At 41.5% G+C, this 16,794-nt stretch overlaps 1 protein-coding gene across 15 annotated transcripts in view; it reads right to left on the minus strand.

Annotated features, from left to right (window-relative positions):
• The window catches only part of IQSEC1 (IQ motif and Sec7 domain ArfGEF 1), a 411,145-nt gene that overhangs the window by 101,103 nt on the left and 293,248 nt on the right, over positions 1-16,794 (minus strand). The window lies entirely within an intron of this gene.

Below are 16,794 nucleotides of genomic sequence, written 5' to 3' on the forward strand. Positions count from 1 at the left end.
ATTACTGTATTATCCATTTAGGTCTGTGGGGTGACAATGTGGTTAGATTCTCAGGGTACAAGCTGTATATACACTTTCATCTGGCTTCTGACATTGTACTAACACACTGACACATAGAGAGAGGAGACAGATCAGAGATACATGAGATCGTGATGCCTATTACAGACTTTTACACTGTTACACTATCAGCTCTGTTACATCTCACAGACATGGCCTGCCTCCCCTTTCCCCCGGATCACTTATTTCCTTGTAGCCTCTCTCTCTGCTCACGATCTCCTGGCAGGATGTGAGTGTCCCTGAGCTCCGTGCAGGGGGCGTGGCTACAGGCACACATCAGAGAGACACAGAAATCTCGTCTGCACAATCTCATCCCAGGTGGCGCCCGACCCCAAGTCAGAAGTTACTGGGTTGTGTCTAGGAGCAACTGAAATTGTGTACAGCAGGACTGATAGAGACAGGTTAGAATTATATCTGTGAATATTTGTTAATAACAGTGAATTAGAGAATGTGTTATTTTGTTATCCTGAGTACATATAAGAAACTTGTCTTTGTGGGAATACCCCTTTAAGTGCATGAATGTTCTGATAACTGTATGAGGTGTATGGATCACGCTACTGATTCCAATAGACAATGCAGGTAACTTGTAGCATTACTGTTCCGTAAGGCTAGGGCTACATCATAATTTTGGCCTTAAAACCTGCTTAACGACCAAAGATCACAGAGAGCACAGTTACTATTCTACATTGTACATATACACTCACCGGCCACTTTATTAGGTACACCATGCTAGTAACGGGTTGGACCCCCTTTTGCCTTCAGAACTGCCTCAATTCTTCGTGGCATAGATTCAACAAGGTGCTGGAAGATTTTGGTCCATATTGACATGATGGCATCATACAGTTGCCGCAGATTTGTCGGCTGCACATCCATGATGCGAATCTCCCATTCCACCACATCCCAAAGATGCTCTATTGGATTGAGATCTGGTGACTGTGGAGGCCATTTTAGTACAGTGACCTCATTGTCTTGTTCAAGAAACCAGTCTGAGATGATTCCAGCTTTATGACATGGCGCATTATCCTGCTGAAAGTAGCCATCAGATGTTGGGTACATTATGGTCATAAAGGGATGGACATGGTCAGCAACAATACTCAGGTAGGCTGTGGCGTTGCAACGATGCTCAATTGGTACCAAGGGGCCCAAAGAGTGCCAAGAAAATATTCCCCACACCATAACACCACCACCACCAGCCTGAACCGTTGGTACAAGGCAGGATGGATCCATGCTTTCATGTTGTTGACGCCAAATTCTGACCCTACCATCCGAATGTCGCAGCAGAAATCGAGACTCATCAGACCAGGCAACGTTTTTCCAATCTTCTACTGTCCAATTTCGATGACCTTGTGCAAATTGTAGCCTCAGTTTCCTGTTCTTAGCTGAAAGGAGTGGCACTCGGTGTGGTCTTCTGCTGCTGTAGCCCATCTGTCTCAAAGTTCAACGTACTGTGCGTTCAGAGATTCTCTTCTGCCTACCTTGGTTGTAACGGGTGGTGATTTGAGTCACTGTTGCCTTTCTATCAGCTCGAACCAGTCTGCCCATTCTCCTCTGACCTCTGGCATCAACAAGGCATTTCCGCCCACAGAACTGCCGCTCATTGGATGGTTTTTCTTTTTCGGACCATTCTCTGTAAACCCTAGAGATGGTTGTGCGTGAAAATCCCAGTAGATCAGCAGTTTCTGAAATACTCAGACCAGCCCTTCTGGCACCAACAACCATGCCACGTTCAAAGGCACCAAATCACCTTTTTTCCCCATACTCATGCTCGGTTTGAACTGCAGGAGATTGTCTTGACCATGTCTACATGCCTAAATGCACTGAGTTGCCGCCATGTGATTGGCTGATTAGAAATTAAGTGTTAACGAGCAGTTGGACAGGTGTACCTAATAAAGTGGCCGGTGAGTGTACATAGTATATTGTAGGCGAATGGGGTTTACATTCAGACACTTACGTTAACAGTCAAGAAACCAATAGTATTGGAGTCAATAGCAACATAACTACACAGTTTACCTAAATGTTACCGTATATACTCGAGTATAAGTCGACCCAAGTATAAGCCGAGACCCCTAATTTCAACACAAAAAACTGGGAAAACCTATTGACTCGAGTATAAGCCGAGGGTGGGAAATGCATTGGTCACAGCCTCCCAGTATATAGTCTGCCAGCCCCTGTAGCATACAGCCTGCCTAACCCCTGTAGCATACAGCCTGCCCAGCCCCTGTAGTAGGAAAAAAATAACACTGTACTCATCTCAGACTGTCTCAGACAGAAGAGGACCTATGGGTGACGTCAGAAAGGTGAGTTTTGTCGTTATGTTTTTAGTTGACTCGAGTATAAGCCGAGTTAGGGTTTTTGAGCACAAATTTTGTGCTGAAAAACTAGGCTTATACTCGAGTATATAAGGTATATTTAGCAGACCAATCTTCAACTAAGAAAATCTAAGAGCCATCCCAAGAATACTCATTTCCAGGGACAAGTCTCTGAGACATGTGATGATTCCTGGATGTTTAGGATAGCTGACTAGTATAGACTTACATTATCTTTGGTCATAATATGTGACATGCTGAGTTTTAGGTTAAAGATGCTTTTGCACATGGGACAATAAATGAACATAAACCTGTCAAGGACAAGTGTCAAAGGAGTATCCGGTGTCACAACATATAGGGTTACAAAGGAGGCATTACCATCGAGACCCCATAAAGCATCCCAATTCAAATAAAGAGGGAAAAAAGAGTCTGGCGAGTTTACATCCTGTTCAGATCTTCAGTTTTAACAGTTCTCTTTGATACTTCCTTTTCTTAAAGGCATTCCTTAGGCAAAGCCAACCTCATAAAAGTGGATGTTATTTACCACGGAGAAGGCTGACAAGTTTTTGGATGAGTCTCCTTGAAACTCTCTAATTAATGTACAACTAATTCAAATACGTACAGTAGGGAGTGATAAGACATCTGAGAAGCCCCTTAGCTGCGAGAAGTAGAATACAAAACATCTGAGTCGTCACTGGTTCATTTTTTGGAATAATAAATGAATAAAAAAACAACTCCCTAATATAATAGTAGTAAATGTCTCCTGCAGCAGGGTATTACTGACTATTAGTTCTTCTATATAACAAAAGAGCATATATGGTATTCTGCAGTGTACTGCCAGGGGGAGAATACAATACCGCATGGAAGCTCCATACTCCATATAGCACATATATACATAAAACAAGACAGGATCTGAGTACATGTAATCACAGAACATACAAGTCCCTTTACACAGTTTCATGGCACTGACCCTGTAAGGTGGCACACAAAGTCCTAATAAAGTACCAAATTGAGGCATAGTTACAAGTACTACTACTCTTATCCTTCATATATGGGCACTATACAATACTACTGCTCTTATCCTGCATATATGAGCACTATACAGTACTACTACTCTTATCCTGCAGATATGAGTGCTATACAGTACTACTGCTCTTATCCTGCATATATGAGCACTATACAGTACTACTACTGTTATCCTGCATATATGAGCACTACACAGTACTACTACTCTTATCCTGCAGATATGAGTGCTATACAGCACTACTACTCTTATCCTGCATATATTAGCACTATACAGTACTACTACTATACAATACTACTACTGTTATCCTGCATATATGAGCACTACACAGTACTACTAGTCTTATCCTTCATATATGGGCACTATACATTACTACTGCTCTTATCCTGCATATATGAGCACTATACAGTACTACTACTGTTATCCTGCATATATGAGCACTACACAGTACTACTACTCTTATCCTGCAGATATGAGTGCTATACACCACTACGACTCTTATCCTGCATATATTAGCACTATACAGTACTACTACTCTTATCCTTCATATATGGGCACTATACAATACTACTACTGTTATCCTGCATATATGAGCACTACACAGTACTACTAGTCTTATCCTTCATATATGGGCACTATACAGTACTACTGCTCTTATCCTTCATATATGGGCACTATACAATACTACTACTGTTATCCTGCATATATGAGCACTACACAGTACTACTAGTCTTATCCTTCATATATGGGCACTATACAGTACTACTGCTCTTATCCTGCATATATGACCACTATACAATACTACTACTGTTATCCTGCATATATGAGCACTACACAGTACTGCTACTCTTACCCTGCAGATATGAGCATTATACAGTACTACTACTCTTATCCTGCATATATGAGCACTATACAGTACTTCTTTTATCATGAATATACTGTATATGAGCAAATTAAAGTACTACTACTCTTATCCTGAATATATATGGACACTATATAATAGTACTACTCTTAGCCTGCGTATATGATAACTATACAGTATTAACTACTCTTACCTGAATATATATGAGCGCAGTATACTACTACCATTATTATCCTGTATATAGGGGCACTGCATCCTTAATATATAGGTACAACACCACAATCCTGCAAATATGGGCACAACACAGTACTACTACTCATATCTCTTATATATGGGCATAGAACAGCACTACTACTCTTATCCTACATATATGGGCACATCACAGTACTACTACTCCTATCCTGTATAAATGGACACATCACAGTACCACAACTCGCTGCTTTGCAGCACTGGAATCCTGGGATGGAGTCCCACCCTGGTCAACATCTGCAAAGAGTTTGTAGAGATTGCGTGGGTTTCCTCTGGGTCCTCCAGTTTCCTCCCACACTCCAAAACATACTGTTAGGTTGTTTAGATTTGTGAGTCCCATTTTTGGACAGGGACCAATTTGGCAAGCTTTGTGCAGCACTGTATGATCATGATCTGCATGATAAAGAATTATTATATATATGCACTCCAAAGTACTACTACCCTTATCATTCATTCATGGCCACTGCAGAGTACTACTAATGTTATACTGCATATATGGACACAGTACAGTACTACTATCCTGCATCTATGGGCACATCATAAATTTGGTGCAATTTGTGACAATGCCAACTCCATCAAAACTGTCTTCAAAATTCCCCTATAAAAATATTTTTTTCCCAGTGTGTAGATTTACAATGTAAATCTTGTTCATGAACTAAATATATTTATATTTATCATTAAAAGCAAATCTTTAGATGGAGCTGGTTACTTCCACGTATTTAGGTATTTTTATATCTTCTCTCACTTGTTCAGTGCAGATGCATTTGTTTATTTACTCAATCAATACAGGTTGTTATATGGGGTCAGTGGCTGAGGAAATAACATCGCCCCACCAGCTGCCTAAATCACAATGACCCGTCCATTCTTCATCCGGCTATCAAACTCTTTCATGACGCATGAGCGACCATCACGTTCTACATGCCAAGTGCGAGCACACGAGACGCCATCTGTACAGCCGGCCATTCATCCCCCATACACCTCATTACTCTGCAATCTATTTATTATCCCAGGTCTTGTTAATGATTCTCTGTGAAGGGGATTCATTAAGGAGGATTTCAATATGTAATAATGTGCAGGATGGCTCTAAGGGCTACCAAAACACAATCGGCAAAAATAATTGAATTCTATCTATCTGCAATTTGGAATTAATTGGTGTGTAATATAAGAGAAGTAACGTTCATGTGAATATCCATAACAGACCAATGTTTCATTCAATATAAGAAATAATTATTGTACTTTTATTATTACAGGTAATTCTATTATATGTGATTTCGTTATATTCACTAATATCTTCTTTAACATAGGGGCCTGTATGATATAAAGTGAGCAAAGTGGCATGAAGGCGCAGCCCAGCCAGTTATGAAGGCTCAGGTGTTGTCCTAGCATTACCATGTGCACTGGAGCATGACAACATGTGTGAGACAGACCTCCATTCCTAATAATTATTCTGAGACTGTGCTGTCTAGAAAATCAGCATCTGCTAAGATCCTAAAGTGAATAAAAGATCTCAAAGGAAACCTGTATTGTCTCTATTTATAGAGCAGCATGTCCTTAAATAGCTCCGAGAATGTTTTGCCAGGATCTATTCTTCATGGTGGGAATCAAAGGTAAAATTGTCTTTGCAAAAAAATTGCACCAAGCACATAACTTACTATTCTGGTCCATGGCCTTATTGTCTTAATGTGGGCTTACGTCACCCCAGACAGGAACCCAATGGGGCCAATTAATCAAATGTGTCTAAAAGTTAGGCCACATTCACACAAAGGGGCGGGTTTACTAAGGGTCGTGAATTGCACTTTTGTTCACGGTTTTCAGGATTTGCGCAGCTTGGACAGGTATTTAACAGGGGTTTGCGCTGGGACTTTGTCGCACGCAATCGGATTGTGGCGCAGCGGCGCCAGCTTCCAGGCAACAGAAATCGGGGGGGGGGCGGGCTGTTGGACAATCTGACTGATTAGGACTGAGCGCAGGATTTAAGATTCAAATTGTGTCACAAGATCAATCACTTACATGCACCAGGAAGAAGAAGGTGAACTCTGCCGGACCTGAGCGGGGAAGCGAAACATGCTGGATATCAGGCGCACGATCTCAGTGAATCGCGGCAGATGTGCATTATCATCAGCCAATGCACTTTCATGAACTCCACGGGACCGGGTAAGTACATATGCCCCAATGTGCTGTTGGCGGTCCGCAAACAAGGGTCTACCATCGGCAGGTGAATTCCGCTCACGCACACTCACTGGGGCCGTCATCTCATGCTAGTGGCCATGAAATGCATGGTCGTGGAGATGAGCCCATCGAAAGAATAAGGGACATGTACGAGCTGTTGAAAAAATAGCTACACCCAAGCCCATTTAACGTTCATGTACATGAGGCCACTTACTGTTCCAGAATTAGTCTGACGCTGGATGATACATCTGAGTAGTTTTAGACTGTCTAGACTGTAATTTGCACCTCCTATGTTTTGTCTTAGTATATAACACAAAAACGCACCACAATTATGCTGCATTTGCAAAATTTCTGACGCATGATCTATCTCCCCTGAACCTAAACCACATAGGTTTACTAGTTGTAAATTGCCACACTAGTTGTAAATTGTCTTAAAGACCTGCGGTCGCATTCACACGTTGCATTTTGATTGTGTTTTGAGACGTAGTACAAAGGCTTTTCCCGTGAGCACATGTTAAAGTAACATTGGGGCAGATTAACTTACCCGGCCCATTCGCGATCCAGTGGCGCGTTCTCTGAACAGGATTCGGGTCCGGACGGGATTTATGAAGGTAGTTCCTCAGCCGTCCACCAGGTGGCGCTGCTGCGCTGAAAATCATCTGAACGCGCCGGAATACACCGAGCTGGACCAGGTGAAGGTAAGCGCTTCCCAAGCGACACATTTTTGGTTTTTAAATGCAGCGTTTTTTCCGAATACGTCGGGTTTTCGTTCGGCCACGTCCCCGATTTCCGTCGCGTGCATGCCAGCGCCGATGCGCCACAATACGATCGCGTGCACCAAAATCGCGGGGCAATTCAGGTACAATCGGCGCAAATCGGAAATATTCGGGTAACACGTCGGGAAACCGCGAATGGGCCCTTAGTAAATGACCCACATTGTGTTTTGAAATTGAAACCATTGGAAATGCAATGTAACCTCAGCAAGTGGTCATCATGGGAGTCTTTGAATTGTGCCTCAAAACTAAATCAAAAAGCAATGTGTGAGGCTGCGTTCATAAAGGTTGTGGGGAGGGGCTTTGGCCTGATCACAGATGCGTTTCCGCTGAAACGCTTGTAGACAATGCAAAACACATGGGGGGCATTTTGCAAACTATTTCTAGTTTCTCCTGTCTTTTTTCTGTCTTTTTAGTGCAATTGTGCCAAAGTTTGCTACTTTTACACACATTTTGCATAGTTCGCTGTAAGAGTTTCACACTGTTGCATCTGAATTATCTTAAAAGTCCAGATATGGACATCTGAAAAAGTCCAGAGCAGGCAGAGGCAAGGGGGTTTCTCAAACATTTGAGACTTTCGTGTGGCTTTTCAGACTCACGTGGCTCATTTATCAACCACTAAGATAAATCATGACAAAAAATGTAAAAAAAAAAAAACCAATACCTTTCAGACTTCAAGGAAACCTACCAGAAAAAACACTAACTGGTAGATTCCTTTCTACACTGTCTTTATCCAATCTTTCCACCCTTTCTAACTAAATAAAAACGTATCTTTATTTTATGTAAATTATCTTCAGAGGCTACTTGGGAGTAGGGTAGCTAAGCTGAGCGCTGGGAGCTAAGGCTACTCCACGCCCTTTAGGGTACATCCACACATTCAGCTTTTCAGATGCAGTTTTTGAAGCCAAAAGCAGGTGTGGATGCTAACGGGTTGAGACAAATAATTGAAAGGTGCCACTCTTCCTCCTACTTTTACTCCATTCCAGGTTTGGGCCTCAAAAACTGCATCTGAAAAACTTATCATGTGGCTCCTGAGGCCTCTGAAGTGCCACCGCCCCGCGCATCCCCATAACGTTCTTCGGCTCTTCAGCCTGTTCCCCACATGCTCAATAACATCCAGCTTTTCTCTGGAGCTCTGTGCATGCGGTGGTGAACAAACAGTAGAAAGTTATTGAGCATGTGTGGGCATGGGTTGAACACTGTGGGGATGCACAGGGAGGCGAGACTTCAGAGGGTTTAGATTGTGAGCCCCATGAGGACCGGGACCAATTTGGCTATCTTGGTGCAGCGCTGCGTAATCTGTGTGCGCTATATAAATAAAGAATTGTTATTATTATATTAAACAGAGGCCTGCCCCAGTAGCCTCTGAAGATAATTTACCGAAAAAAAAATATAACGTTTTTATTTATTTAGATAGGGCGTAATGACTAGATAAAGACAGTGTAGGGATTTGAACAGAGAAATTAATCTGCTTTAGTTAATCTACGGCAGTTAGTGATGGCAGGTTTCCTTTAAGGGCATGTTCACACGATGCAGTGTGTCATTTTTTTTTAATGCGTTTTTGACTCATTCAAAAGGCTTCAGCCTTGATCACATGCTAAGATTACATTGTGTTTCCCAGGGGTCTCAAACTCAATTTACCTGGGGGCCGCTGGAGGTAGATTCTGGGTAAGGCTGGGCCGCATCAAGTTTTCCACACAAAATGCGCTTACAAAATATCATTATTCAGATTCAAATGTCATGGCGTCTCCCAGCGCAAGGAAAGCCCCATGCTGGGAGACGTGTTCTCTCTATGAACGCGTCCTGTGCACCAAGGGGTCCCAAGCTCCTACCGCACTGAGCCCAGGACACTCCATCCCCCCCTCCCCCCCGGTACTTGCCTCCCATCGAAGAAGATGAAGTCGCCGCTCTGACCTGCACCAAGTGCGTTCAGAGCGGCGACTTCATCTTCTTCAAGTACCGGAGGGAAGGGGATTAACTGGTTACGGGCCCTTTCCTGTTTTTTCATGTCCATTTTTCACTCCCCACCTTCAAAAATCTATAACTTTTTTATTTTTACACGTAAAGAGCTGTGTGACGGCTTGTTTTCTGCGTAACAAATTGCACTTCATAGTGATGGTATTTAATATTCCATGCCATGTACTTGGAAGCGGGAAAAAAATTCCAAATGCAATGAAAATGATGAAAAAAACGCATTTTCTTGTGGGCTTGGATATTACGTCTTTCACTGAGCGCCCCAAATGACATGTCTACTTTATTCTTTGGGTCGGTACGATTAAAGGGATACCAAATTTGTTATAGGTTTATAATGTTTTTTACAAAAATTAAAACCTCCTGTACAAAAATTATTTTTTTGATTTTGCCAACTTCTGGCGCTAATAACTTTTTCATACTTTGGTGTACGGAGCTGTGGGTGGTGTCATTTTTTGTGAAATTTGATAATATTTTCAATGATATCATTTTTAGGACTGTACGACCTTTTGATCACTTTTTATAGATTTTTTATATTTTTCAAAATGGCAAAAAAGTGCCATTTTCGACTTTGGGCGCTATTTTCCGTTACGGGGTTAAACGCATTGAAAAAACGTTATCATATTTTGATAGATCGGGCATTTTCGGACGCGTCGATACCTGATGTGTTTATGATTTTTACTGTTTATTTATATTTATGTCAGTTCTAGGGAAAGGGGGGTGATTTGAAATTTGAGGTTTTTTTATTATCATTTTTTTTTTTTTAACTTTTTTGTATTTTTATTTATACTATTTTTCAGACTCCCTAGGGTACTTTAACCCTAGGTTGTCTGATCGATCCTATCATATACTGCCATACTACAGTATGGCAATATATGGGGATTTTCCTCCTCATTCATTACAATGTGCTATCAGCACATTGTAATGAAGGGGTTAAAACGAAATAGCCTCGGGTCTTCGGAAGACCCGAGGCTACCATGGAGACGGATCGCCGCCCCCCGATGACGTCACGGGGAGCGGCGATCCCAGGTAAGATGGCGGCGCCCATGCGCCGCTATCTGTTTGAGGCTGCCGGCAGCTTTGCCGGCAGCCATCGCTGTGAAAACACCCGCGATCGGTACTAGCACCGATCGCGGGTGTTACCGGTAAGCCTTTGCTGCAATATGCAGCAAAGACTTACCGGCTATGGAGAGGGCTCGGCCCGTGAGCCCTCTCCATGCAGCGCGACCTGCCCTCTCCATGCAGGTGGGGGCCGCAAAATATTGTCCCGCGGGCCGCAGTTGGCCCGCGGGCCGCGAGTTTGAGACCCCTGGTGTTTCCACTGCATCTGCTAAAACGCAATGTAACCTCAGAATGTGATCAAGGCTGTCAAGAACGCATCAAAAAACGTGACGCAATGCATTGTGTGAATGCGCCCTAAAGGTTTGACACATTACCTCATGTTTTTGTACTGTGTGTTTTAGTGTGTGTGTGTGTGGGGGGGGGGGGATATTAGGTAATTTACCAATATACATCTATTAAAAGTTCAGCATGGCTTTATTTATATGTAAAGGGAACCCTTTTTTACCTCATCAGCCAGACATACCTGACCATAAAATGGCCGCAGATAGAGGGTCTGTGATCTCTATCTGTCCATGAACAATCCCCCTGCCAGGGCCTTATGATAGTGTTCATGAATATAAGATCATGGTCCTGGTAGGGCGATTGCTCATGGATAGATAAGATCACATGACCCTCCATCTGCGGCCAATATATGGACAGGAATGTCTGTCTGATGAGGAAAAAAACAAGAGGCTTCACTTTACATATCAAGAAAGCAGAACAGAATTATTACTAGATGTATATTGGTAAAATACCTTATATCTTGCCCCTCCACACTTACACCTATATCACAAAAACATGAGGTAAAGTAGTGAACCCCTTTTAGATAAATATCCCCTATGGTCCTTGATTCCACTTACAGTGGAAACGCAACTGCGATCAGACCAACTTCCACCCGGGCAGCCTTTGCGCTGGGTTTCAAAACGCTTCACAAAAGCTGCGAGTGAACACAACACTGGGCTGAGTTCACATTACGCATTTGTACTGCATATTATACTTCAAATACAGCAGATAAAAGGAATCACATTGGACCAAATGAATGATTTTTGTATTGTTAATAGTTATTATTAAGAATCCCTTGTGCCTCTCACATACAAGGTACCAAGACATTTGGTATATTTTGTGCCTCTGTGACACTTGCAGGTAATAGGTATAACAAGGGTCCATGGGGTCATATCATGGTGTCTGTATCCTTTAGTACTCGTGTGCATGCCATCCTAGCCATAGTCTAGCATGCCTGAGCCCCTAATCACAGTAAGTAATATTACAGTCCCACATTCACTGTATTTTCTGAGGTTATCAGAGTAAAAGGAATGAATTTCTATAAAAGTAGTGATTTCTGTTATCACAAATATGAATAATACCTTTTATCCATATTGTGAGGGTCGCCTTCTTCTTCAGAACAAAACTGTCAGGGATCCTTGAATGGATAGCGCTGTATGATTTTGTTTGAAGGCCGTCCAAGGAAACAATACCCTCGGCAGTGTTTCATATGATTCCTCCAAGTCACTGTTTAACCCTCCCCCATTTTACAGCTTGTCTAGTAGCGAAGCCTTGGCCAGCTGTCCCATTTAGTGCCCTGGGTCTAGGAGACCCCCATCTTCTAGGATAAAAGCTGTTGTTCAGTCGCCAAGTTTCTAGTGTATTATTTGTATTGTAACTTCCAAAGGAATTCGCTTTTTTAGCATAACATAAAAATTGTCGAGCCTTCACTTTGTCTCATTTTTTTTTTTTGCAACATGAAATCGATAAATAAATGCTTAGTCATATATATATTACAGCAGATTCTGCACAACATACCGGTGTATATACACACACACACACACACACACCGGTATGTTGTTGCAGAATTTGCTGAAAGCAAGGATCACTCTCTTAACGGGGTTTTCCCAAGAAGACAAGTTAGGCCCTATCCATGGGTCAGACCCCCACAGAGTGGTAAAATGAGGGGTCCGACGGCCCCTGTGCCGCTCCTCAGACTAATGGATCGCCGCAGATGGCGTGGCGCGTCAATCTCCGTCAGCTCCATAGAGAGTAATGGAGTAGAACGGTCATGCGTGGCCGACTGCTCCATTACTTTTATGAAGTTTCGAGGGTTGGCTCGGACCCATTGTTTTCGCGATCTGTGGGGGTCTCAGCACTGAGACCCCCACTGATAAGCAAGTTAGGCCCTATCCCATGGATAGGGCCTAACTTGTCTTCGTGGGAAAACCCCTTTAAAGGAAATCAAAATCCATCATGATAAACCAGGGACACTTACTCATAGATCCAGGCACAGGGACTGTGGTAATCTCATATATGTTATCCATGGCCTCCTTCCTTCAAAAACAAAATCATGCTGACACTATAGGTGGTGTTACCAGAGCCCCTGGGTGCTCTGGCTTCACAAGTTGTTACACTTTGCAGGAGCACATCTCACCCATCCCCCTGCTCCCTCAGCACTTCCTGCTGCTCTGATGTTACATTTCATATGTACTGTTTAGGGAACTGGTTTTGGACAGGAACGGATTGATTCTCCTTATGGAGATTTTACACAATTACTTACAATATTTCCTGCTGTGTTTGTGATGGAAAAGCAGGGAAACAGAGAACTAGTTTACATCTTTTACTGCGGTAGAGAATATTACAATTAGACCCTTCATTTTATAAATGATCCTTTATAATGGTTTACAGCTTTTCTCCAATACAGCTGTAATATGTTTATAGACTCGAAGCTCTGAACCAGTGACCTGACAACGTACAAGAAGATTTTCTAATCTTTGCTCCATAAATATTTCACGTTCGATTCAATGAGTTTTTGCAAATAAATAGGAGATAATTACATGGCGCAGCTGTTGAGGGACAGAGTCGGCCCCTGTGGGATTGGTCTATACTATCACACACATACTGTTTGTCTTTTATATGCAAGTCTCCCCCTTTCTCATCTTCATGGCTTCCCATTAACCCTGAACATACCATTATATAAAATTTTAAAAAATCGCGTTTAGCCATTAGGTGAATGCCCTGAAGGAACTAGACTGAATAATAGAAACCGACTAAATAATAGAAATGGCCTCCAAAAAGAAAGAGGAAATTCACAATAAAATAATATTATAACTAAAAAAAATATCTATTAAAGGACAAATAAAGATAGACAAAAAGGAGACTGCAACAACTTAATTAAATGTATGACAAACACTTTTAGGGATTAATGTCTGAAGTATTAATGACCATTGTATTGTAAAATTAATGACCAAACTGCTGTTCAGGTCAGGGTCCAACAACTAGAACCCATAGCCATTAACTGTGTCGGAACCAACCATGACCTATTAACTGGATGGACCTGGAACAGTGCTGGAACAACTGATTTTTGGAGGGGCTGGGTATTGAACCATATGGGGGTTATATTTAACCTCTGCATCCACCTAACTGCTATTTGCCTGAAAGGACCCCAAGCTGCTCTGTACACAGCTGGTAAGATCTATATTATTGGACTATATGGTCATTTACTTTGCAGTATATTTGTGGTTTGGATATTACTGTTCAAATGATGTTTTTTAGGATTCTATATGTCCCATATTTTTAATCATATTTTAATAAGAGTTAAGTTTAAATAGTTAATACCTCATTAATTTTTGTCCTGTTTAGGTTTTCGAAAACCACCACCAAAATGTAAATAAAGGTGGGATTTTAATCTTTAAAAGTGATATCTTAATGCTATAGAATGCTATATGCTACAGAAAATTAGAATGCTATAGAATATTCATTATTCTATAATTGTGGAATTCCAACCACTCAGATCAAACAGAGTTATCGATTTCTTATGACCAATGAAGATGACGTCCATCAGATATTGGCTAGCAAATGACTATTAAAAAATGGTCTTTTCTATATAGCAATTGCTGGGCATTGCTGTGCACAAGCCTAAAATAAAACTAAATTATACAACACATTGCTTCTGCAACCCCACAGTGATCCAGGAGACTCTGAACCTACTTGTCACAACCACTTAAGATGCGATGATGCTGTAATGTCATATATAGCAGGGAAAATTCTCCGTCACATGGTAACAAAAGCCTGAGGTGAGTATTCAGCAAGGTGCACTGTGCATGAACTGCGGATACATATACGGGTTAGTTATAGGAAAAGAAGAGATCTGTGTAATATATCCTGCTCTACATGCTATACACAAGGGTCCACTTTACCTTCCTGAACATTTCAGTCCTTGTATCGTAGCTCCCTTGAGATGTCTACTGGTGGGATTATGGTCGGCAGGTCAGCTGTATACGTATATACTCAAGTATAAGCCGAGGTCCCTAATTGTACAACAAAAACCGGGTAAAACCTATTTTTTTCACTCGAGTATAAGCCGAATTTGGGGTTTCAGCACATTTTTTTGTGCTGAAAAACTAGGCTTATACTCGAGTATATATGGTAATAACTGTACGTTACACTAAGGTATATATAGTACCATACATACAGCAAGTACACTACAATATAAGCCAAAAAGGTCAGCTCTACACTGTACATATTTGTCAAAACTCCTATATTCAAAGGAAGTCACACAAATTTTCAGAGACAATCCTATTTATCTTATACCTTTATATAAATCCCACAAAATAGTGGAAGTACCCAAAGTAGGAAGGGCTTAAATACCCAAATGTTTTCAACAATAGGTTGATTTGCTATTGTGTTCTTCATGATCTACTGTAGTGGTCATTTATTTTTGTTTTTCTCACCTTATGATTAAATGGGAAAGTGGAAACGAATTAAATATACAATGTGGCTTTGAACTATAGAATGTCGTCTGGGTGCGTACCAAAAAGTGCAATTCTGCTATGCTGGCATTTGCCCTTGCACTTTCACATTTTAAATATGTAAGTACAATGTATGATAACAAGGTAAAATATTCTAATGTATAACGAAATAATAACTAAAATGAAAATCTAAGTCATCTTCATCATCATGTAAGATAAAGTAAACTAGACCCTCTATACATGAGATTATCCTGCCCACTTCACCCATCCACTATAATCTAGTTACCATCCTACGTGTTATGCCCATGATCTTTTCTAGCATGCCACGTACTGTACACAGTAATATCAGATGTACCACGGCCAATGATCTGTATCCCTGTCCATAAATACCACATGATGTGACTCATAACTTCAGAAATGTTGTGGTTAATTCTAAAAAACGAAAAGACATTATAACAAGACTAAGAAGCTCCATAAAGAAATCCATGCAACGTACTTACCACAGGCCTGGATATTATCCCGTAAAATATCCCGTATACCGCAGGCGAGGTAGATCCAGCTTAAATATTGACACTAAGCGCTTCTTCTCTAACTCTCCTCATATCAATTAAATGTCTTTCCTGCAACTTCTTGATCCCTAAATTAACCTCCCTGAGAAGAGATTACTGTTTGCAGAAAGAAGAAAGGGGCTTTGAACGTTCCGCCCTTGAAAACAAAGCAAAGTAGAAGAAAATACCAGATAATCTTGGGACTCGTTGGATACTGTGAGAGAGAAGAGGGCTAAGTCAATGTGCCTGTGTTCAGTATCTTAATACAGAATTCCTAGGAAAGTTGTTCTGGAAGGATACAATGTAGCTGCCCTGCAATATCATGGCTATTCGGAAAGATGCTGCTGGTGTACAGGGACATACACAATAAAGGAGCTCTGGCCGGATCAGGTGTCTCTGGTCTAAGGTTTCACGGCACACCAGGACTTTGTTTCAGAGGACACGGCTTAACTTACCATCCTGGGAAACCTGACTTTTACATGTGTTTCAGAATTTCCTTATATTAAGTCAAAATAAGAGTCCAACATGTCCAAATGTAGAGAGGAAGAAGGCAGGAAGATGGAGTAGTGGTCATAATTAGCAAATGGAGAAAGAAGGAGATGGTCTTCGCTGGCCTCTCCTGCGGCACACTGCATTATTCAGGAGGCTAGAGCTGTCACGGGCTAAAGGTGATATGGGCAAAAAGTGCTGCCAACATAAGCACCCGGCTCCACAACATATTATTTACACTCATTAGAGCTCCTTGTCTTCTGGGAGTTTAATATGGTCTTTTCATGACCTTACTTGAAAAAAACCTACCAATATCGCAAAATTTTACTGGGCCAACTATGGGGTAAATATGGGATATTGGCAAAAGTTCTCTGGGAAGTTAAAGAACAATAATACTGCCATTTACTCAGCAGTTAAGTTGATTCATATTATTCTTAATATTATTAAGGATTGTACGTGGACATCATTGGGTGAGCGTCAGGCACCTCCACCAATGTCCATAGGAGATA

Source organism: Engystomops pustulosus, chromosome 10 (genome assembly GCF_040894005.1).
Source record: "Engystomops pustulosus chromosome 10, aEngPut4.maternal, whole genome shotgun sequence".
NCBI classification, from domain to species: domain Eukaryota; kingdom Metazoa; phylum Chordata; class Amphibia; order Anura; family Leptodactylidae; genus Engystomops; species Engystomops pustulosus.